This window comes from Ictalurus furcatus, chromosome 17 (assembly GCF_023375685.1).
Source record: "Ictalurus furcatus strain D&B chromosome 17, Billie_1.0, whole genome shotgun sequence".
Taxonomy (NCBI): Eukaryota; Metazoa; Chordata; class Actinopteri; order Siluriformes; family Ictaluridae; genus Ictalurus; species Ictalurus furcatus.
In genome coordinates, this window is record NC_071271.1 from 16,621,436 (window position 1) to 16,644,099 (window position 22,664).

Sequence of the window (22,664 nt, forward strand, 5' to 3'; positions counted from 1 at the left end):
GTAGTGAACAATGGTAAGCTCATGTTGTCTGGCCTGAGCTCTCTTTTTATCATAGTGCATATACTGTAACAAAAAATATGTGAACACATTTCTATATTACAATATATATCTAAAGTTTGAACACAAACATTCTTGGCCATTCTTAGTGTATTGGCTCACTAATAATTATGTTTTGTTTGTTTCCAAACTGATCAGAACACATATGATATGGAATGGAGTCAAATATGTTGAACCCAAATCTCACCTTTCTTAGATTTCAGAGGCCAGACTGAGCTTAATAAGTATAGATTGCTAAATGCTCAGAAATTAGATGATGTTTAGCAGTGATTTGTCTGGCATGGTATAGTCTTATGTGTATCTTCTTCCTGTCTGGGTAGGAGAACTAATCTGAGCTGGAGTGAACACGAATCATTTAGTACTTCATCTTCTTGTGATGCTATACATGTCACATATAAGTCTAAGGCTGTTTTGAAATGAAACAAAGCACAAGGAGATACTACTTTTATTGTACCTTTTATACTCTTACTCCTGCCATCTATCAAAATAAGACTCCTGTCTTCATAGCAGAGACATGTTCAGTAGTAAAGTGAAAACTCATACTCCAGCTAAAGTAGTTATTTTAATAAATAAATTATTTGAGGTTTGAGTCAGTGTAATAGTATCCCACTAGAAAGCAACTTCAATGAGGAATTAAAAAAAACCAAACGAACCGCAAGGTATACAAGGCAAATTATAGCAATTCACTTACATATTTCTAGACTCTATCTCTTTCAGCATTTATAGTAACTCATTCTTTTTGAGAGAAAAAAAAGGTTTACAATAAAAATTATTACGTGTTAAGAAGAGACCTGACAGAAATTGGAGGAATGGAGGAAAATAAAATAATGTGTGGCTAGAACCAAATCACAGTAACCCAGTTAAAATTGGATATAGAAGTCATATTGATGGAAGACCCTCATAATGGTACAACCCCACAACGCCACAGCCATCTAATCCAAGAGCGCAAAATAAGCCTCTTTTTTTGGCTTTCGGGTGGAACGGATGGCCTTTCTCTCTCCTGTGTTGATCAGAGCCATGCTAGCCAATCATGGGCATCTGTTAGCTCATGTACAAAAAAAATACAGCAGTTAACATTTCCTTCCAAGTGTGTTCAGCTGCCCTGTGATGGAGGACGCATGTGCTTTCTTTCTCCATGGTTACGACTAAACTGAGAGAAAACTGTATAAAATTAATAGCCATTTATAATAGTACCAATAGCACATACAGCGAAGCGAGTAAAGCTTTATTATGTGTCTATGCATTATAGTGTTAAATAAGCTGTGCATTCTCACAGTTTCCTCAGTATTTCTTGCTGGATGTGATTTGTGATGAGCTTTGAATCATGAAAGAAGACAGATTGTGACGTTAGTATTATGAATAGTGGATATCGAAAGTCTTTTTTCAGTTCTCAGTACCGCTTGGTGAGTGTGTGAAATGTGTGGTCTCACATTACATTCAAGTTTAATGATATTATGACAGAGTTCCCCTTGGACCAGAGGTTTTCATTGAGCTTGTTACATGTCATTTTAGCAGCTTGTCCAACCAACAGTATTCCTGCCCTATTCTGAAATATAGTAAAATTGGCTCTCTGTGGTCTTGGCACCTGATTCTCATTAACACCTTGAAATTTCTGACATCCTGAGCATCATGTCAGATAGAGAATAAATAATAAACTCACTAAAGCAGCATTGTGCTTATTTATAACTAACTGGATTGAGGGTACAAAATGAGCAAGACTGACCCTCCATGGATATTAGCATGACTAGAACACTTACAAGAGTATTAGAAATATTCTGCATTTAGCCACCTGTTACTAACTTAGCCTATCTTAGCAGAATAAATGCTCACCAGCCATAGGAACACCTGAATCTCTGCTCATTTACTGAAACTAGACAGTTGAAGATTCGAAAAAAACATCACCTGTGCTGCTATCCACTGAAACATCCTAGTAGTGTCCTGTTCTTGTCACAGGAGTTGGAACCTCTGTGTTCGACATGTTGTGTTCTGGGATGCTTTTCTGCTCAGCATGGTTGATAAGAGTGGATATTTGAATTACCATAGTCTTCATGTCAGCTCAAAGCACTCTGGCATCCTTATCAACAAGGCATTTCCACCCACAGAACTGCCGCTCGCTGGTTGTTTTTTTTTTTGTTGTTGTTGTCTCGCACCATTCTGTGTAAACTTTAGAGATTATTGTGTCTGAGAATCCCAGGAGATTGGCAGTTACTGAAAACCGGCTCAGCTGGTACCAACAACAATTTTTATTATTATTATTATTGTTGTTGTTGTTATTATTATTAATTTTCCATTTTCCATTATTTTATTATTTCTTTTCCATTTCTTTCATTCCTTTTTTCCCTCCCTCTCTTGGGAATGGCTTATATTGCTAATGAAGTCATTATTGCGCTCCAAAAAATACTTCATATGAGAGTTTTTTAATATACTCTCTGTAACCACCAACATTGCATAAAACAGATTCATTGACTGTAATTGAGAAAAGCAATACATAGAAGCATCTGGAAATGTAGTCAGTGAATATAATGGGATTGGTTTGGATTTAGGTATTTGCATCTCTCCCTAATACCTGTATAATCCTATTAGAAGCTCATGCATTCATGGGCTCAGGAGGTATGTGTCATCAGATTTTTATGCAAACTATTATGATAGACCTGATAGTCATATACACTGGTTCACCTCTGAGGACATTTAGAAATCTACAGCGAGTGAATTAAGAAGGATTAGAGCTAGAATTACATCAAGAAGAGTTTGTGCTTTGAGCTAATGCAAAAACCATTTTTAAACCAAGAACATTGCTGTTCATAGGTTCACTGATTTTTTTTTTTTCTCAGTGTAAAGACAGAACACAATAACAATAATGTAGGATGAGAATGTTGATTTGATTATCCTCTGAGTTCATTTACTCAGTCTCATTAACAGTACTCATAAAACAGTATAATTAAAAAAAGAATGCGTTAATGACGGTATTGTATAGTGGCATCATGGAAAATAAATGTTGAAAGGTGGAGAGCGGAATGTATACTGTAATCAGAATCATGAAGAGCAATGATGTGTCAGCTTTCATATGCATCAATGTGAAGGCTGGGCTACTGTGGGGAAAAAAAAAAGAATCATAACATCACACATCCATAAGGTGAAATACTATTATATGAGTTGACAAGGCCATATCTAATACCTGGAGTGAATGTAATATTTTCTCATTTATGGACAGGAGTGGGGAAAAGTAGAAAAATTATAGTTAAATGAAAGTGTGGGTACTGTGTCCAATTTTTAATTAAAAGTGGAAGTGGCTAGTCAAAATGATACGGGAGTGAAAATTAAAAAGTGTCCACAATTAAATGTACTGTAATGTATTTAATAGTGAAAAGTAAATTGTATTAACTAATATTAGAAATGTTTTTTATGGACTATGTGAATTTGTAACTATTCATACGACTATTTTTACAAAAAATTCTCAAGATTTAGGTTTGGGTTAAAGGTAGGGGTACCATACACACATTTTCCTGGCACATTTGAATGACATGTAGTCACCTCTGTTTGTATGAATTTGTACAGTAACCCTAACTCCTTTTTTTCAGAGTAACTTCAATGTAAAGAGAATGACTACTACTAATAGTCAAAAACGACAAATATGATTGTTTGCGGTATCCATACAAACTGGCATGGATATAAATATGATTTAAAAATATAGATAAACTGCACAAAGAACAATTATTGCATTGTTAGATAGGGGAAATAAAAGAAAATCATGAGTCATGATGAGCTTGGTATATGTATATTTTCAATTACATCAAATATTACAGCAAATGAATCTCTACAAAACTAAATCAGTAATACTTCACCATTTTGACAGCTGACTATTTTGTCTGCAAATAAAACTGATAGTCAGTAATTGAGCCTGAACGTGCCGAGCACTGATGAAGATTCATACTTCATTAACAATCATCAACTTTCCCAGTCACCTCAGGGTTAATCTCCAGCCTGGCCATGACACTTGGGTTTTTGTGTCTCATGACTTGAATTTATTTCTTTCTCCTATAAATAATTCAGTGTTTTGCATCGACTAAGTGCCATACGCTGAAGGCGCAGGACCTAAGACCTTGGTGCTACTTGCATGTTAATGCCAGTTTGAATCCCACCCATTAGGGGACCGGTGCTAGATTGCTGGTATTTAAAATGACCCTCTTGCAGAGGAAAACTGTTCATACATATTCTGCTGCTCAAAAGAACAGCAATATGACTCAACAGGAAAGCTAATGAAATTAACTGTTAATAAAGTATAGACAATGGGATAGGTTGTTACTATCGCTATGGCATAAATGTTCACACCGTACCATGTAGTCGATGAGTCACTGAGTTAAGTATAGTTGGTTCTTTTTATGTCCAGACTTCCTGTTCTGTCATCTCTAGCACACACACACACACGCACACACACACACACACATGCACACACACACACACACACACACGCACACACACACACACACACACACACGCACACACACACCAGTCAACCTGTGGGTAAGACCACATGAACATGTTCGTGATGGCAGCTTGGCGGACTGTGCCGGAGAGAGATTATGGACTCTTGGCGGGAGCCTCCTACACTGTCAGGCACCTGTGGTGAGGTGAGCTGTGCCTTGTCATATCTCCTGCATCGGCCTGATCCCCTAGCCATCTGTCCTTGCTCTTCTTCCGTGTGGCCTCGTCCCGTTTCTCCCTGTGACACATGCAGCAATTACAAACATTGGACTGACTGAGGCCAGCGTGAGACTCACAGAGCCAGTCATCTCCATTACCGTGCAGTTCCAGATCGCTACCGAGACTCCGGAGCTTGTTTGAAGATCAGCCCAGTGCCATAATTGTGCATACTGAGCCAATGTGGTCATTTCCGATGTCGTGTCATCCAGGTTACCTACAGGGCTGCCCGTGTGGAAACAAATGAATTGCTTCCTGAAGCATGTGCTGGAGATGCCATAAAGAAATTCTACAGAGGCTTTTGAGCTTTGAATTATATATTTATATCTTATTAAATCTTTTATATATATATATATATATATATATATATATATATATATATATATATATATATACTACATTTGTATTTTACCTTTTACATTATGTTATATTTGACAGTATAAGAAGGCAATACTGTTAATTTCAGAAGTATTTTGAACACACAGTACAATTTTAATTCAAAGTATAAGTATAAATTAATGTTATTTTAAGCTATTATAAATAACAAAATGAGGGTAAAAAAGCAACAAACGAAAATAAATTCAGGAACACTGTAAATTCTTTGTTCCTCCTTGTGTAAAGTTTTGCTCCTTCTTGTGTAAGGCAGATAACAAAAGCTTTGAATCATCACAGACACAACACTGGAGCAAGATTTCGCAAAGTAAGACTGAGAGTCTGGGTTATTTAAAGTGGAGTAGTTGGGTGAGTTTTATTAGTAATCAGGTGACATTGAGTGGCTTGTGTGACTGGAGATCCTGCGATGAGATTGTGAGCTGAGAGTGGTAGACTGATGTAGATCAGCAAAACATCCTTGTTTAAGACAACTGCTCGATATACTGTAGACTCCAGTGCATTTAATAAATGTAAAACTGAGATATAGTGTAAAACTAATAACACTTAATCAGCAAGAAAATGAGTCATATTAGAACATGAGGTATAGTACAAAATTCCAGAGTGCGAAATTATATCCAAACATTTTTATCTTGTAATTCACACCATCTCATATCAGTGGAAGAATGATTCTGCACCCTGTTAAAATGCCTTACTTGAAATTTCGTCAGTTTAGTTTACATGTCAGCTGTTGATTTGTTGCTCCATAAATTGCAAACTACTGGGAATTGTGTAGCAAGCTAATCCATACCTGTCTACATTTTCATCCCAATGAACTCAATGTTTTTTTCAAAGGGCGGCAATGGCTTCGTGGGTTAGGGCTCAATTCCAGCAAACAGAACATGGTAGAGCTGCCGGGTTGCTGGCTGAAATCCAAAGTGGACACTGGGGATGTTGACTTACTACCCAAGTGCTTTAGCTTCAAGAGTGCTTCTGCTTAGTAACACTGCTGTGCCATTTAGCAAGCCCCAGATTGTTGCATAGTGCTTGTTTTAACCCAGCGCATACACTGGAAAGCACTAATGATCATGCAGTATCTCAGCATTCATATTCAATAAGCAGTTCTTTGGATATCATTTATCCTAGTCTAATTTCATTACACGTGCACACCCTGAAACCATGTTTAATTTGCAGACACAAATAATCAACAAATGCAACACAGCAGCACTTTAATGAAGTTCAAGGATCCTTGTAAAGCCACGCACTAACATCACTGTGGATCATGGTAGACACTCAATAGGTTCTTTCTCTCCTGTTACTTATTACTTGTCAGTCTGATTTCTCGCTGTCAAATAGAACAGGCTTATATGAGCACATGCTGGAAGCAGAGCCTTCCACAAACCCTTGAGAAGCACACTTCGGTGCACCTGTCAGGCAGCACACTAAAAAGCCAGAGCTCTCATTAACATAATAAATGAACTGTGGCTTACATTGTGTGGTGGATGACTTGCCTTTCGGTAATTAGGCTCCCGGGTTAGAAATACAGTTCCAGAGGTCACCCACCCTTCAACACTGACAATGGGGGTGGTGAGTCAAGTAATGAGAAATAGCTTGTCTAAGAGTGGAACAGATGGGGCTGCTGTGTGTGAACACTAATATATTACAGATAATTACAGCCAGCGATGAAAAGTTGGGAAACATATGCGACAAAGTTTGCTGTGTGAAAAAGAGCCTTGACTGCCAAAGTGCCTTCAAATGGAAATCAGGTTTAAGAGGGTGTTTGATGAGGTGTGTGAAAACAATTCACTTGTGGATTGCTGTCCAGCACTCCATCCGCTAATGTGTTTATAGTATAGTAAATTTGTCAAGAAAAATATGCATAGAAGTTTACCTGGAGGACATCACCCACCTTATGTGAAAGGCAAGCAAAGATAATTATAATTTAGATCAATAATTTGGTTTCACACTGCTTTATAATAAATGCTTTCAGTTGAAAATTGATAAAATTGAGTATTCACTCATTCAAGGAGATGTCAGCTCCTTTAATGCCGTCCTCAGACATAGCCACAGACTACGGAGCCTCTGATGTATTTTGTAAACTTTTTTGGATACAGGCTTCATTATCTAGAAGGTTGAAATCTGAATGGCTTTGTGCACTTCTGATCAGTGATCAGTTTCATTTTTTTTTTTTACATGATATAAACATGACTTAGATTTATTTTTAAATCCTGAATGTAACGGGTGTTCAAGAGTTTTGTTTGAAACAGTGGTAGATAAATGTTTTCAATCTCAGACAGATGACCCCTTTCTTTAAAAGTAGTCTGTCCTTGGCCATGATTTGTCATGAAACCTATCAGACTCCTGAGTGAAGTCTAGATGGCTAGCTTGCTAGGCATTTATTAAGTAATATATAAATACACTAGCATATATACCCCCCCCCCCCCCCCCCCATTTTCTTCCCAGTTTGGTCATTCCCCAATTCCCAACAACTTGCTAGCTCTCCCCTGTGATATGAATGTTTCCAATCGAGGAGGTGAAGACTAACAAATGCTTCCATTGAGACATACAAATCCAGCCAACCACATATTTATAGTTGTTGTTCATGCTGTAAAACAGGACATGAGGACTTGTAAAAGAGAGTATGCCATGCCTATACCAGCTCACCCAGAATGCATGGACAATTTTGTTCCCTTGACTCCCACCCATGTATGGGTGTTTCATCATCAGGATTCAAACTTACAACCTCCTGCTGATAGGGTGCACACTTTTCTGTTGTGCCACTCAAGTGCCATACGTTTTATTATTAAAGCAAAAAGTGCTTTGCAAAATTGAAGTCTTCCCACATTAGGTGGAATGGTAGTGCAATAGGTAGCATTCCTGCCTCACAGCTCGAGGGTTCTCCTGTATCTGAGTGGGTTTCCTCTGGTTTCTCTTTTTTCCTCCCACCTCCCAATACATGCCTATAGGCAGATTGTCACATTTCATAAAATCTGCAATGTCACCTCATGAGTTTTGACATAAGCCTTACATAAGTCCTCTGACACTGCTTTATAAATTATTTATGCAGTGCTTATGAATGTGTTATGAAGGTAGAATGTAGGTACTTTTCAAATAAAAACGATGGAGCCAGGCTGTAAATGAGTTTGACCAGAGTCCAGAGACATGCCTGCTTTAATTATCATGTATAGTGGCATGGACTTAAGGGCAGAATTTTCCACATAGCTACATTAAATAGTAGGCAAAGCCCAGAGTGCACTGTCCATGAAAAGACACAGTCTCCATTCCATGATAATGACTGCCCTTTCTTTCAGTAATCAGGGAGCTGCTCAACGTGACATTTATGCTGTGCAAATATCTCCCATTTTCAAGAAAAGAAATTAATCAAAGGCGCATAAATCACCAAAGTTTGATAAGCAAGTGCAGGCTGTAATATTGATTTTGCTCCACACGCTGTGATTCAAGAGCTAGCAGACTTGCACGCCTGGAATTAAGATAACATAAACAAAGCACACTTTTATGTAAAGCAATCCACTTAATGTCAGCACTATTTTCATTTAAAATGGCTGCTTTCAAAAATCAATTGTGACGGTTGTGAAGTTGGGTGAATTCTGTTCATTAGACTTGAAGTGAAGTTGCTGATTTACACTATTTATCATTATTAATATAATATGAAGCTTAATATTAATATTTATTAGCTTCATATTTGGTCTTAACAACAAATCATTGGTCAGGAAATTAGCAAGAATTAAACAAATATATAAAGTAATTTAGTATGGGATAGCCTTAATTTGATTTCTTTAACCTTTTAATTCTTGTGCTTAAACTTGTGGACAGTTTTTAATTTAATTTAATTTAATTTTATTTAATTTTATTTATTATTTAAAAATTATTTTATTTATTCTTTTTATTTTTACTTTAATATAATTTTGTACACACAGACATGTGTTAGTTTGTATTTTACATCAAACATTTGAATCATTATCATGATTTTACTGTTTGTACAAGAAGACTAAATAAATGAATTTCCGTGTTTCTAGCTTTTCCCCAAACAGTTCATGCAAATGGTGGCATATTTAAACAATATATATATTTTTAGACTATCTTTCCATTAAAACTTACAACATTTTATAAGTAGCATAAAAGCATGCAAAAGTGTTTGAGTCCTGTTTGATAATTGTCCTAGCATCTTACATTTCTTGCAGTGCTCTCCAGAATTATTGCCACTCTTCATAAAAATGAGCAAAAATGCTTGCTTAAAATAAACATCTGTCATTCAAAACTATGTGCAAATAATAAGAGAAAATAGTTGATATTAATTATATCTAAACACTATTTTTTCAAAAACAAATGTAAAACCGCTAATAAATATATAAAAAAAATAATGTAAACAAAGTGTTTTACAAAAAAGGAGAACACCAGTGTTCATATACTGCACACTATATGGCCAAAAGTTTGTGGACCCTTAATCATCACACCCATATGTTCATCTGGAATGAAACTCCCATCCCAGATTTAGTCCCCCTTTGCTGTTACAATAACCTCCAATCTTCAATGTAGGCTTTCCACTAGATTTTGGAGTGTGGCTGTGGGGATGTGCGTTCATTCAGCCACAAGAGCATTAGTGAGGTCAGCCAATGGTTTTGGGCAAAAAGGCCTGGCGTGCTATCAGCGTTCCAGTTCATCTCAAAGGTGTTCAGTTGGGTTGAGGTCAGGGCTCTGTAGAGGACATTTGAGTGCTTCCACCCTAACCTCGGCAGACTATGTCTTTATGGGCCTCTCTTAGTGCACAGGTGCATTGTCATGCTGGAACAGGTTTGGGCCTCTTAGTTTCAATGAAGGAAAATCTTAATGCTGCAACATACAGTTTGGGGAAGACCTACATATGGGTGTGAGGTCAGGTGTCCAGAAACTTTTATCCATAAAGTGTGTGAATTAAATGGTCTGAATTAAAAAATGTTGTACACAGACCAAGATTCCTCTCCAAGTGTCTCCAACCTTGTTAAATGTTACAGGAAGGGACTTAGTGCCAATACTGAATAAGGGTACCAATACTTTTTTGGGAGGGGGATTTTTTTTTCCTTCCATAAATTGTGCCAACAAATTTGCAGGGAATTGTTTTACATTGATCAGTTTCAAGAATTTTAAAATACCACCAGATCTACTTACAGCCATTGACTTGATATTCAGATGACCTTCATATATATATATATATCGATTACTTAATCAGATAGTAGTTTGTAGCACACAAATTGTCTGCCAGCTCTTCATGTTTAAATTAGGTTGTGTTGCAGGTTTGAAATACAAAATTAATATCAATTTAAAGAGTCAGTAATTCATGTACAATGCCTACAATAAGAACTTGTAATAAATCTTTCTGACAGTTGGTGTTGGTTAGAGCCACATGTGCATTGAAAAGAATAGAAGAGAAATGAGATATACAGATGAGGTTGTGTATGAGGGACTCACATTCACTTCTGGCCCAAGGGGACTGGAGCACAGTGCCATGTCATTGGTATTCAGTACAAGATGAAACAGTCCATTGATGAAAATGGAGGGTTTGCTCAACGTTTTGATTAGAACTTTTTTATTTTATTTGCCATGCTTGAAATTAGCTAGGGCAGCCATGGCTCAAAATTTTTGTTGAAAGTTAAGAATATTTAGATTATCATGCTGCGGCTGTAGAGATTTCTCTAACCTCTTTTGCATTCATATTGTTCTTCACATGAATGCACGGCAGTGTGCTGTTAAAATATTCCATAACGATCCACAGCAGATTCCACAGGCTTCTCTAATTCCATGTGTGAGATTCAGAGCACTGCGTAGTTTAACATTTTTCAGTTTCAGATAATAATTAGTCATTAGTTGATGAGTGAAAACAGGTGGCATCCCTCAGGGCACACCACTGGTTAGCTTGACACACAATATGTGATTGCATTTGACAGAATTTTATGTAGTTAAATCCTTATTTCACAGAAATGCTTGGCGCCAGATAAAAAAAAATATATACACCCATTACACTAGAGTTGTAATTCAACCCTTGTGTATGTGTGTGTGTGTGTGTGTGTGTGTGTGTGTGTGTGCATTTTTTACAGGGATGGCATGGATTCATTCGTGAAAAAGGCAATTGATCTTTGCATAGCTTGTGACCACAAGAGATCTTATAGTTAACCTGTGCTGCTGAATTGCTGCTTTACTTAAATCAATTCGCACTGCTGCCTGGTCTGTGCTCCTAATATTTATTGAAGTTATCCCACGTAATGGGTAAATCTTTAATCCTGTGCATTATGAATTTTAATGTAGCCACTCTAACGGTTCTTTTAGCCTTATCCCCATTTTTCCAACTTGAAACAAGTTAATACAGATGTTTTTGACCTACACTAATATGTTGGCACCAATATAACCTGTGTGCAGTGTTTCCCTGCTGACTCTCTTTTCCATACATGGAATTGCTATATAAAGGGATCTTACTGCCCCAGAAACATTTAATGGCAGCCAGAAGACCACTGAAAGAAAAGTGTTTACCAAGACATGAGACAGTGTGGGGTTTATAAAGTTAAAGATTAAAACTGCTAACAGGTGAAGTGAATAACATTATCTCATTACAATGGCACCTGTCAAGGGGTGGGATATATATTAGGCAGCAAATGAACAGTCACTTCTAGAAGCAGGAAAAATGGGTAAGCGTAAGGATCTGATTGACTTTGACAAGGGTCAAATTATGATGGCTAGACGACTGGGACAGAGCATCTCCAAAACCTGGGATTTTCTGGTATGCAGTAGAGTTAGTACCGACCAAAAGTGGTCCAAAGAAGGACAACCGGTGAACCAGCGACAGGGTCATGGGTGCCCAAGGCTCAGTGTTGCACATGGGGAGCAAAGGCTGGCCAGCTGGTCTGATCCCATAGAAGAGCTGCTGTAGCACAAATTGCTGAAAAAGTTCATGCTTAAAATTGTTCAGGAATGGGTTGAACATGACAAAGAGTTCAAGGTGTTGACTTGACCTCCAAATTCCCCAGATCTCAGTCCAATCAAGCATCTGTGGGAACCAAGACCAATCCATGGAGGCCCCATCACGCAACTTACAGGACTAAAAGGATCTGTAGATAACCTTTTAGTGCCAGATACCACAGAACACCTTGTGGAGTCCATGTCTCATTGGGTCAGAGCTGCTTTGGTGGCACAAGGGAAACCTACACAATATTAGGCAGGTGGTTTTAATGTTATGGCTAATCGGTATATATAAACCTCTTATATGTGCTATTTTATTTAGTGTTATGCATGGCATATTTTGCCATACCTTAAAAGGGAATAATATATTAGATAACACCAGCTTCATTAATTAGAACAGAATATATTAGGATACAAATATAGACAAAACAAGCTCATTTCAATGATGTTTTTTGTTGTTGTTGTTTGTTTTTGATCAGGACTACGAAATGGTTAAACACAAGGTTGTTTGTTAAAATTTTTTATTTATTTATTTATTTATTTATTTTTTTACAGTTACCATTCATTTCACCTCTTTGGTGATGTTTTTCATCACTTGCCATTCAGTATGATTTGTGTCTTTGAACATCTAATTCATGCCACTTTTCAGCATTAACATGCTCCGCTTTCCACGGTGGAGCAGTCTAGTGTCATCTGAGTTTTCAGGTGAGCTCTCTCAGCATAATTACACCAGGAATGCTCACACCTCAGCATCGTGACATAATTAGCTTTCATTTGCATTTTGATTTAATGCATCTAAATGGACCTTTTTTTCTGGGAGATTTTCATGTAAGGCTCCATTCAATATATCATGCAAATGTACAAATCATTTTTGTACATTTTATAGTTGTCGTGCTATAACAGAAAATTTTCTTAATATCATCATGGCTCTACCAAAAGCGTATTCATTAGAGTAAAATATATCTGTGACCTTGGCATGAACACATGGTAAATCATTTTATGTGTGAATTATATAAGAAAAAGGAGCCTTATTTAAAGGTGGTGATGCTTAAGAGTGTGTGCACTAGGTTGCTGTTGGAAATGACACAGAGTAGCCATTTTATCAGGTATATCTACCACATGAGTGCACTTTGTAGATGTACAATTTCTGATTGTAGCCTAAACTGTCAGTCCCACATTACCCTGTCCATCACAGGTAAAGATCCATCATATGACCATCAATGACCAGATGGTATTTAGGTGGTTGATCATACTGACCATGTTAGGGGGTGTTACACTGGTAACAACAGCATTCCTTGGATTTTAACCACATCAGTGTCACTGTAGTCAGAAACTGATACCGATGAAAGGCTAGAGGAGCTTTAACACAAATTCTTTGTGGAAAATGGAGCTACTTTCATGAACCTACAAAGTGGATCCAACAAAGTGCATCTAAGTTACACTTAGAAAATAGAAGTCACAAATGCATCTATGTATATTTCACTGTGTGTATGCGAGTGTGTAAAATAGTTTGCATTCTTCTTACTCTTATTACGCCACTGATTGATGAATCCTCACGATATAATGCATTGCTCATACTTAATAATTGAAGCTTTAATAATAAACCCTAATAATAATGTCCATCCATCCAACCATCTTCTACACCGCTGATCCTTTTCAGGGTCACGGGGAAATCTGGAGCCTATCCCAGGGAGCATCGGGCACAAGGCGGGGTACACCCTGGACAGGGTGCCAATCCATCGCAGGGCACAATCACATACATACACACTCACACACCCATTCATACACTATGGACACTTTAGACATGCCAATCAGCCTACCATGCATGTCTTTGGACTGGGGAGGAAACCGGAGTATCCGGAGGAAACCCCCGCAGCACGGGGAGAACATGCAAACTCCGCACACACAGGGCCACAGTGGGAATTGAACCCTGGAGGTGTGAGGCGAACATGCTAACCACTAAGCCACCGTGTGCCCCTAATAATAATGTAATAATGACATTTTTAAAAAGCTGATAAATATTACATTTTAGACACATCTCACATCTAATATCACCAGCTGTCACTGCTGATTAGTCAAAGTTCAGTTATTCAGTCTTTAACTTGAGTACAGCCTTTATAGATGCTACATAAGGGAATAGGGGAACAAGTGTGTGTTCCTGCTCCTGTAGTTTTGTCCTCTCCTGTCTGTCATACCCAGTACATGCTGAAGAAGTGTCTCTCGACACAGATGCAGCCTCTCATTTCCATACTGTTTGTATTAGCAGAATGACTCAAATTAACTTCTAATTAAATCCCTGCAATTCACACTTGAATGCAAACACTGTGTGGTTATTTGGTCCTCATGTGTAAACCATGATCTTTTAAAAATTGATTTAATAGTTGTTTAGTGACGTGACTGGCAGAATGAATGATCCTCTCAGACCGAGAGGGCTTCAGTGAAATTAATTTACCTTGTGCTGAGCTGCCTGAACAAATATCGCTCTTATCAACACAATTTCCATCAACTGATGAAGAAAAATGTCGAAGGAATGTTCGAAAATGTATCAAGGACAAACGTGACCCTGCAGAATATGCCTGAGAGTTATATTTTAGTTCGGGTGTGTTTCAACAGCTGTTTGTAATTGAAATTAATCATATCATTTATATTACGAACTGTATTACTGATTGCTTGTTCATAAGGGCTCTTACTATTTGGTTGATTGCGAATCGTGTTTCAGTTCCAAGTCTATTCTGAACAGTCAGCTTTCAAGAATGATGACTAGGGCTGGGCAATAATTGTGAATGTTTTTACACATTATCTGACTCTGTTTGGGAACAGACAGTTACATTTACATGGGTTCATTTAACTGCACATTGATCTTTTTTTTTTTTTACTATTAGCATTTAAATATATGTGACCTTGAGTCTCGACTCCAATTGGCTTCTCTTCATTGTATCCACCTCTGCCTAGTTAATTATTTCAGACCACCTTCATAGCCACCTCCATCATCCATTGGGTTCCTGTGTTCTCATGTCTGTATGGCTAGAGGTGATAACACTCTTTATTTGTAAATCTCTCATTTCCTCAGTAATTGCTTTCCATAGAACTGGGTAGATTTCTTTTTCTTCCCTCATTTCTCAACCAACGGACTAGCAATAACTGCTTCATGCAGTTCCTTCCCATCCACCCTGTTGCTCTCTCTCGACTGAAAAAGAAAAACTGTGTCCACACCAGGGTCCAAGTGTTAAAAGTATGAGATCCAGCAGGTTAATGTTCTGGTGTCTAATTACAAGAGACGTACTAAAATAAATACACTGAGGCTGTTCTCACACTTGCTGGCTGATATTGTGTTTGTGAGAACACGCCTTTGAGGGCGGACCAGGCAACAGACTTTCGTGTCTACCGTCTCTGCTGGGAACCACCTCGAAGACACCAACCCACATTTTATTTAAAGACGTAACAAGAGAAGGGCCCATAAATCTGAGCCTCGTGATCCAAGGGGAAATGAAAGTAAGACAGGCAGAGGATAAGGTTATGATGAAAGAGTCTGAAACAGAAACCTTGGTGTGCAGGAATCTGAATCTGGGTTGGGGCTTACAAAAAAACTCACAGATTAGAAGCAATGATCTCAGTCCTGCGTTGGAGATGTGGAGAGAGTGGAGGATCTCTGATCAAGCATAAAATTCTCAAAGTGCTCATTTAGCAGTACTTTGTGCAAAGTTAATGATTTATGAATTTAGTTAGGGATTTTTTTTTCTCAATCAAATATTCTTTGCATCGCATGGAGGTAAATAGTGTTTATAAAATGACACGAAACTATGGACAAAGTGGAGGAAAAGAAACACTACAAGACAAAGCAGAATCATGTGATTTTAGGACATTTCAGCACGTATTAGCTCACTTTTTATGCAATGGCCACTTAACAGTTTTTAAATCAAAGATAAGCCAACTTTATAGTTTCCCTTCCACCAGTCCATCATTACTGCAATGACCTTTTTACACTTTCACACACTGTAACATATAAATACAGCCATTCTTTCTGTATAATTTAAATGAATAGTTAAATTGCAGCATTGACATTAAGATTAACATTAGTGTATAAAAAATTGTTTTTTATTTCTTCATTGTTGCTTGCAGGAAGCTTAGGCTAAACAGACAGCTAATGAAAACTGATACAACATTTACACAGAGGTTGGATTTTTTTTCAGGGAATAGGCAGAGGCAATTTTCTGTTATTTTTTATTATGTCATGATAGAGAGAGGAAACTGCTCGCCCAAGTTCTGTGCTCTCCAAACAAATTAATACTGAGATAATAACCGTGTTATTGATTTTTTTATAATGTATTTTAGAAACTTGTTTGCAAAGGCAGTAGTAGCTCAGACACTGGTTAAGACATTGGACTACTGATTTTAAGGTCATGAGTTTAAATTCCACCAAGCTGCCATGGCTGGGCCCTTGAGCAAGGCCCTTAACTTTCAACTGCAGTTGTATAAAAATTAGAAAAAAAACGTAAGTCGCTCTGGATAAGGGTGTCTGCCAAATGCCATGAATGTAAAATGTGAAAAAGGCAATAGTATAGCACATAGGCCTTAGGATGGGATCCACTTTAGAGGTGCCATGATATCTAAGGAATAAAACATGATGGGGCATGCTGTTATACAAAAAAAAAAAAAAATCAATGATGGAGTGGTGTGATGAAGCAAAGTGATTATTTTCTAATAACAGCACATCCTTCAGTGTTTTATTCCTATTTTTACCACAGCAATTTGCCAAAGATGACCATTTGTTTACTTATTAAAGAACAATGCATCATGATTAGGTTCCTGTTATCACATATAAAAGCTATAAACAGCCATTCCTTCACCAGCCTCTATATTTTTCTGTCTTGAAGTTAATAAAACAAACAAACAAACAAACAAAAAATACAGCTTTACTGTGTTACCAAGAAACCTCAAAGCCCTCTACTCCGAAGATTTCCCTGTGTTGCAAAACTTAAAGTTACAGCTCCACCTCTGACTGTTACAAAGTGTTTACACTAGAGACCAAAAATGTCTTCTTACAACAAACTTCACCATATCAATGATTGCACATGTTTTTGAATCCATTTGTGTAAATGTCTGCCATACACATCCCTGTATAAATGACTAGAGAACCAATATCGTATTAGTGCAATAATATGCAGCTGGAACTATTATCAGAGCCTCTATTATAGAAAATGAATCAGCACCCTCTGGCCAATCAGAATCAAGCATTCAACAGCACTGTGCTATAATTGGCATTTTTCAACTCATTATTAGTTATATCCAAGTAACTCACGGTGGTCTGTAGGGAACAGTAGGTTTAGTTGGTTTAAGAGCTTTTTCTATGGTGAAATGCAGGTAGCATAATGCTTGCAACTAAAAGCAGCACTTCAGAACATTTAATTGCTCCAAGGTTGTAGCTGTGCACTTCACATTTTCAGGCTTATTCATCTTAACCTTCATGATAGTTTTATCCTGGCAGAACAGATGTGCCATATTATACACAGCGTGTGCAATACCAAACTAATGTTTTTACAATTAAACGTATATGCCTATTAAAATGCACAGAAATGAGGACTCATTCGTATTGATACCGTTAGAGTGATCTCACTATAGTGGAACTGTTCTGACTAATTAATAGCATGAACATAATAAAAAAGGGACAAGATTGGATTTGTCAGTTCAATTGAAGTGATGATTTGAAAAGCTATTCATGAGCTCTTCGGTCATGTATTAATATTAATAATAACATTAACTATCCTGAGGCTGTTTGTTTCATTACATCACAGTTTGCCAGCTTTCACATCTGTTCCTATTATTATTATTACTATTCTTATGGTAGCATATTTTGCGCTGTTAATGCTTTAGAATTATAATAGATGATCCGAAAGTCCACCCTTCCTAGGTTCCAGGAACAGTATTTTGCATGCTATGCCATCTTATTACCTTCAGGGTGTATTACCCTTGAGAAAAAGCTTGTAGACATATGGGTAGTTTTCAATGTCTAGCTCTGTAATAGGTTTATGCAGAATGACATGGACTCTGTAGCTAATGCATGTAAGCCAAGCGAGAAATAACCCTATCCTAAAGTAATGTAACATATGGAATGTGAAGCTACATCAGTACTACTTGCTACTCTGTCACTATTTTTTACCGTGGTTATGAGGCACAGCTTTTGCTAGAGACGGCCTGGTGGTACTCTTTTCAGCTCAGGCCAAGCACACTAAATGTAACTTTAATAGTGAGGGTAATTGACCTTGGTGCAAATTAAAAAGGTATAGGAAAGTACAAAGTCATTTTCCTTGATCAACAGCATTAAAAGGTAATGAGGGTGAGAGAAGCGAAAATCAGCAGTCTGGGATTATTATACTTTGCTTAATAGCAAATAGAATGGAAAGCAGTGCTACAACCATGAAAAATGGGTCCCTCCCTACCCTCACGGTTAGAGGGAGGATCTGGGTCAACTTTTGCCCTGCTAAGTGTATGACCCCTCTACCAGAGGACCACCACTTTATGCTCAGTTTAATGTCTTTCAGCAAGGCCTCCATGACATGACTTTACTTCATCAAAAAAGTCAACTTATGCTTGGCTTGGATATAAAATGATTTGATTTGATTTCTTGAAATAAATAAAGATCGATGGGCCCATTAGCCTCATATCTCCATCTGAACAGCAGTTTTTAACATAAGGATGATGATAATGATGATTGTAACAACAAGAACAACAAAAGTAATAATAAGAATAATGATGAATTGTTGTCCAGTGTTTCTCATAGACTGACATACCAAGCCTTGTATCTTGTGTTTGCTTGCCTGGTTTATGATCTTGTTTATTACTCTTTGGATTTTAGATTTTGGTTTTGTCTTGTCAAATCTGTTTGCTAATAACCTGACTCTGGTATTGCTTTTGACCACGATACTGTCAGGTATAATCAGGTGATTTGGATTGGTCTGCCTGCTTTAATAATAAAGCCTGTATCTGCAACTGCAACCATCTCCACCACCTGACAGCTGCTTACAATATACACAAAACAGAAATTATATTTAGTTTCAACTAGTGTATCTATGTACTGAGACGGTTGCCAGATCTTAAAAAAAAAAAAAAACACAGTCCAAAACAAGCAGTATTAAAGGGCATTTAAACATGTAATTTCCCCAGATGGCAAGTTCATTTACCCTGGTCATAAAATGATTGTATTATATAAATATTGTTATTAAATATATGGTTATACTCATGAATAAAGTACAATTATGTGAATGAGTAGATTATTCACTGACACAAATACCTTGCCACCGTCCCCACTCAGTGGCTTGCTCAGTTGGGATAAATTCACAACTTTAATATCTATATACCGTGTTGATATTTCTGTAAAGCTGCTTTGAGACAATGTCTATTGTAAAAAGCGCTATACAAATAAAATTGAATTGAAATACATTATACAGTAATGTACAGCACATGAGAATATTATTAGATATAATTTATGTAATGTAATGTAATATAGGCAAAAATACCCAATATTCAACTGCAGACAAAATAAATAAATAAATAAAATAAAAAAATCAACCCTAAGCTGTGGTTTAAACTATATCTGAACCAGCACTGAACCATATGCAATGTTTCACTACATTTCCTGCTTGCCTTGCTGTTTGTTTAATGGGAATTGTTTAATGGGAACCCTTTAATCATGTTGCGTCATCTTCTGGAGTTTCTCATATCAGTCACTGACAGAAAAATAGATTCATTACACTGTATTTTTGGAAAATCCTTTATGAAAAGAAATGCTGTGAATGATTGTTTGTAATTGGGTTGGACTTAAAGATCATAGCACCAAACTCAGTGGCGTTCTGCTTTAAACCTCCCCTCGGTCTTCTCTCTTGCTTTTGAAGCAGGCCTACGTAGGCAGGTAGGGCACAAGGGGAGGGCAATGGAGTGTGGCTCGCCTCAACCCTGTCACTTTGATAGAGTGAATACATTGTGAGAGATAATGGAAACTTTCTATTCAGTGAGGAGCAGAATAAAGAGAGCCTTCCCCTCCATTCATCACCATTGATTACTGTAGACCCTGTGGCTTGCACAGACAGAGAGATAGAGAGAACAGAGAAAGTGAGAAAGAGAAAAAGCTTCCAGTCAACATGCAAGCAAAATAAATAAATAAAGCAAAATATATGGGAGAATAATAAAAGGCTAATGGAAGCCTTCTGTGAGGAACTTAGTGCTGATTTAGCTGCTTTTCAAGGTATCAGTCAAACTTTTAGCTTTTTGAGTGTTTTGGGGGATATGGAGATGCTTTGAAGGTCATAAAAAATTAATGTGGTATTCAGGGCATTCTAACAAGTTCAGGTAGGATAGGAAAGAGAAAATTGGTATGTTGCCGGAGGGGACGTCTACTAATCGACAGGCACATTAACAGGATCATGAAATGAGATGATCACTCAAGTTGTCATGACTCCAGTGCAGTGATTTGATGAGTATATACACATAGACACTGGCTGCAGACATTAAATGAATATGCTTCATGAAGGTGCTTGTTTCTGATTAGGGCTGCATCAATACCAATACTGTAGGGCTGTACGCAAATCTGAATACATTATTTGTATGGATAATGTGTTCTTTTATTATTATTATTATTATTATTATTATTATTAGAACGTTTGAAAGAAAGGTTCACAGGACATCTCTTGCGTCACATGAGGTTCAGAAACTCTGGGGTTTTCCAGTATTTTGCAGCATTTAAGGGAAAGTGGTGAAAAATCCTTCTGGTTTAAGCTACACCCACTTCAGATTTAAATCAATATACAGAAACAGATATTTGGAGCACTAAGTAGATACATTTTATATATATATATATATATATATATATATATATATATATATATATATATATATATATATATATATAGATAGATAGATAGATAGATAGATAGATAGATACAGATAGTCTACAGTCATAAAAAAAAACACCCCATGGAAATTGTACACCCCATGTACACCCCATGGAAATTGTTGGCTTTTTTGACATATTTGGACAAGCAAACATAAGATCCTCTTTGAAACAGTGCCTATTAATAAAGTTGATATACTTGAACAAAACCACAAGGAAAATTAGCTTTTTCGATCATTTATTCAACAGAAATATCAATAGATGTGATATTCTTCTGTGGTAAAAGTAAGAACACCCTTGGCCTCAGAAGCTAGTATTGCCCCCTTTAGCAGAAATAACTTCTTGTAGGTATTTTGCATAATTGTCCCCAGGCTTGTTGGAATTTTTGATGTTTTTGAGTTTTTGATGCAAGAGTTTACTTGCATATACTTTTCTTGCAAATCCCCCACAACATTCAAATGGGATTCAAATCTGGGCTTTGACTAGGCCATTCCATAACCCCCCATTTCTTAATTTTGAGACATTCCTTGGTGAAATTGCTACAGTGCTTAGAATCATTATCCTGTTGAAAGGTCCACTTCTGGTTCATTTTCAACTTTCTGTCAGATGGCCTCACATTATCACCAAGCACTCTTTGATATGATGCAGAATTCATAGTTGAATAAATGTATGCAAGCTGTCCAGTCCCTGAGGGAGCGAAGCAACCCCAAACCATAACATTTCCACCACTGTGCTTCACAGTTAGTATGAGGTGCATCTCCTGAAAAGCTGTCTTTGGCATGCACCAAACATGTCTGCTGTTACTGTGGCCAAACAACTCTATCTTTGATTCATCTGTCCAGAGCACATTATTCTAAAAGGCCTGTTCCTTGCCTCTATGCTCATTGGAAAACTGTAGTCTTGCAAAGGCTTTTTCCTGGCACGTCTCCCATCCATGTAAAATTTGTGCAACCTCTTTCTGTTTGTAGAAGCATGCACTTTGACACCAACAGTTGCAAGACTGACTTTTTTTGCATCAGATGGTCTGCTCTTGGGCTGAATTTGCTCGAATGGCCAGTCCTGGACAAATTGGCAGTCATTTATCTTCAAATCCACACCATTTGTAGATTATTTTCCTTACAGTGGAATGATGTATTTCAAATAATTTGGAGATCTTTTTAAATCCCTTGCCAGACTCACAGGCATCCGCAACCTTTTTTCTGAAGGCCTTATAGAATTCTTTAGATCTTGGCATGATGACACCATGCAACTCGATAGCAAAGGGAACACCAGACACGAGATATGAGAGGGATATACAGTAAATAAGACAGGTTCCACCTGCACTCCCTAAGCAGGTTCTAATCACTGGAACCCAATTTTGAACACCCGATTCTAATTTTATGGATTTGAAGATGTGATAAATGTAGGGGTGTACTTACGTTTTCCTTGCGACTGATCTGTTTTTTGTTCATTTAAATTGTGAAAATTACTACAAAATGTCAGGTTTATGTGTCATTTGATAGTGTGTATAAACTTTATTAATAGGCACTGTTTCAAAGAGGATCAAATGTTTGCTTGTCCAAATATGTCAAAAAAACCAACAATTTCCATGGGGTGTACCATGTGAGACCATGTGATACTATGTGACACAAGTCTAATGTCATGCTAATGAACTGACAAAATGGGTGCCATCTGGAAGTATTTCACTATTAATGATGGCAATCAAAGC

General features: G+C 37.2%; 1 protein-coding gene across 3 annotated transcripts in view; it reads left to right on the plus strand.

Moving 5' to 3' along the window:
* The window catches only part of cadm2b (cell adhesion molecule 2b), a 184,894-nt gene that overhangs the window by 25,863 nt on the left and 136,367 nt on the right, over positions 1 to 22,664 (plus strand). The window lies entirely within an intron of this gene.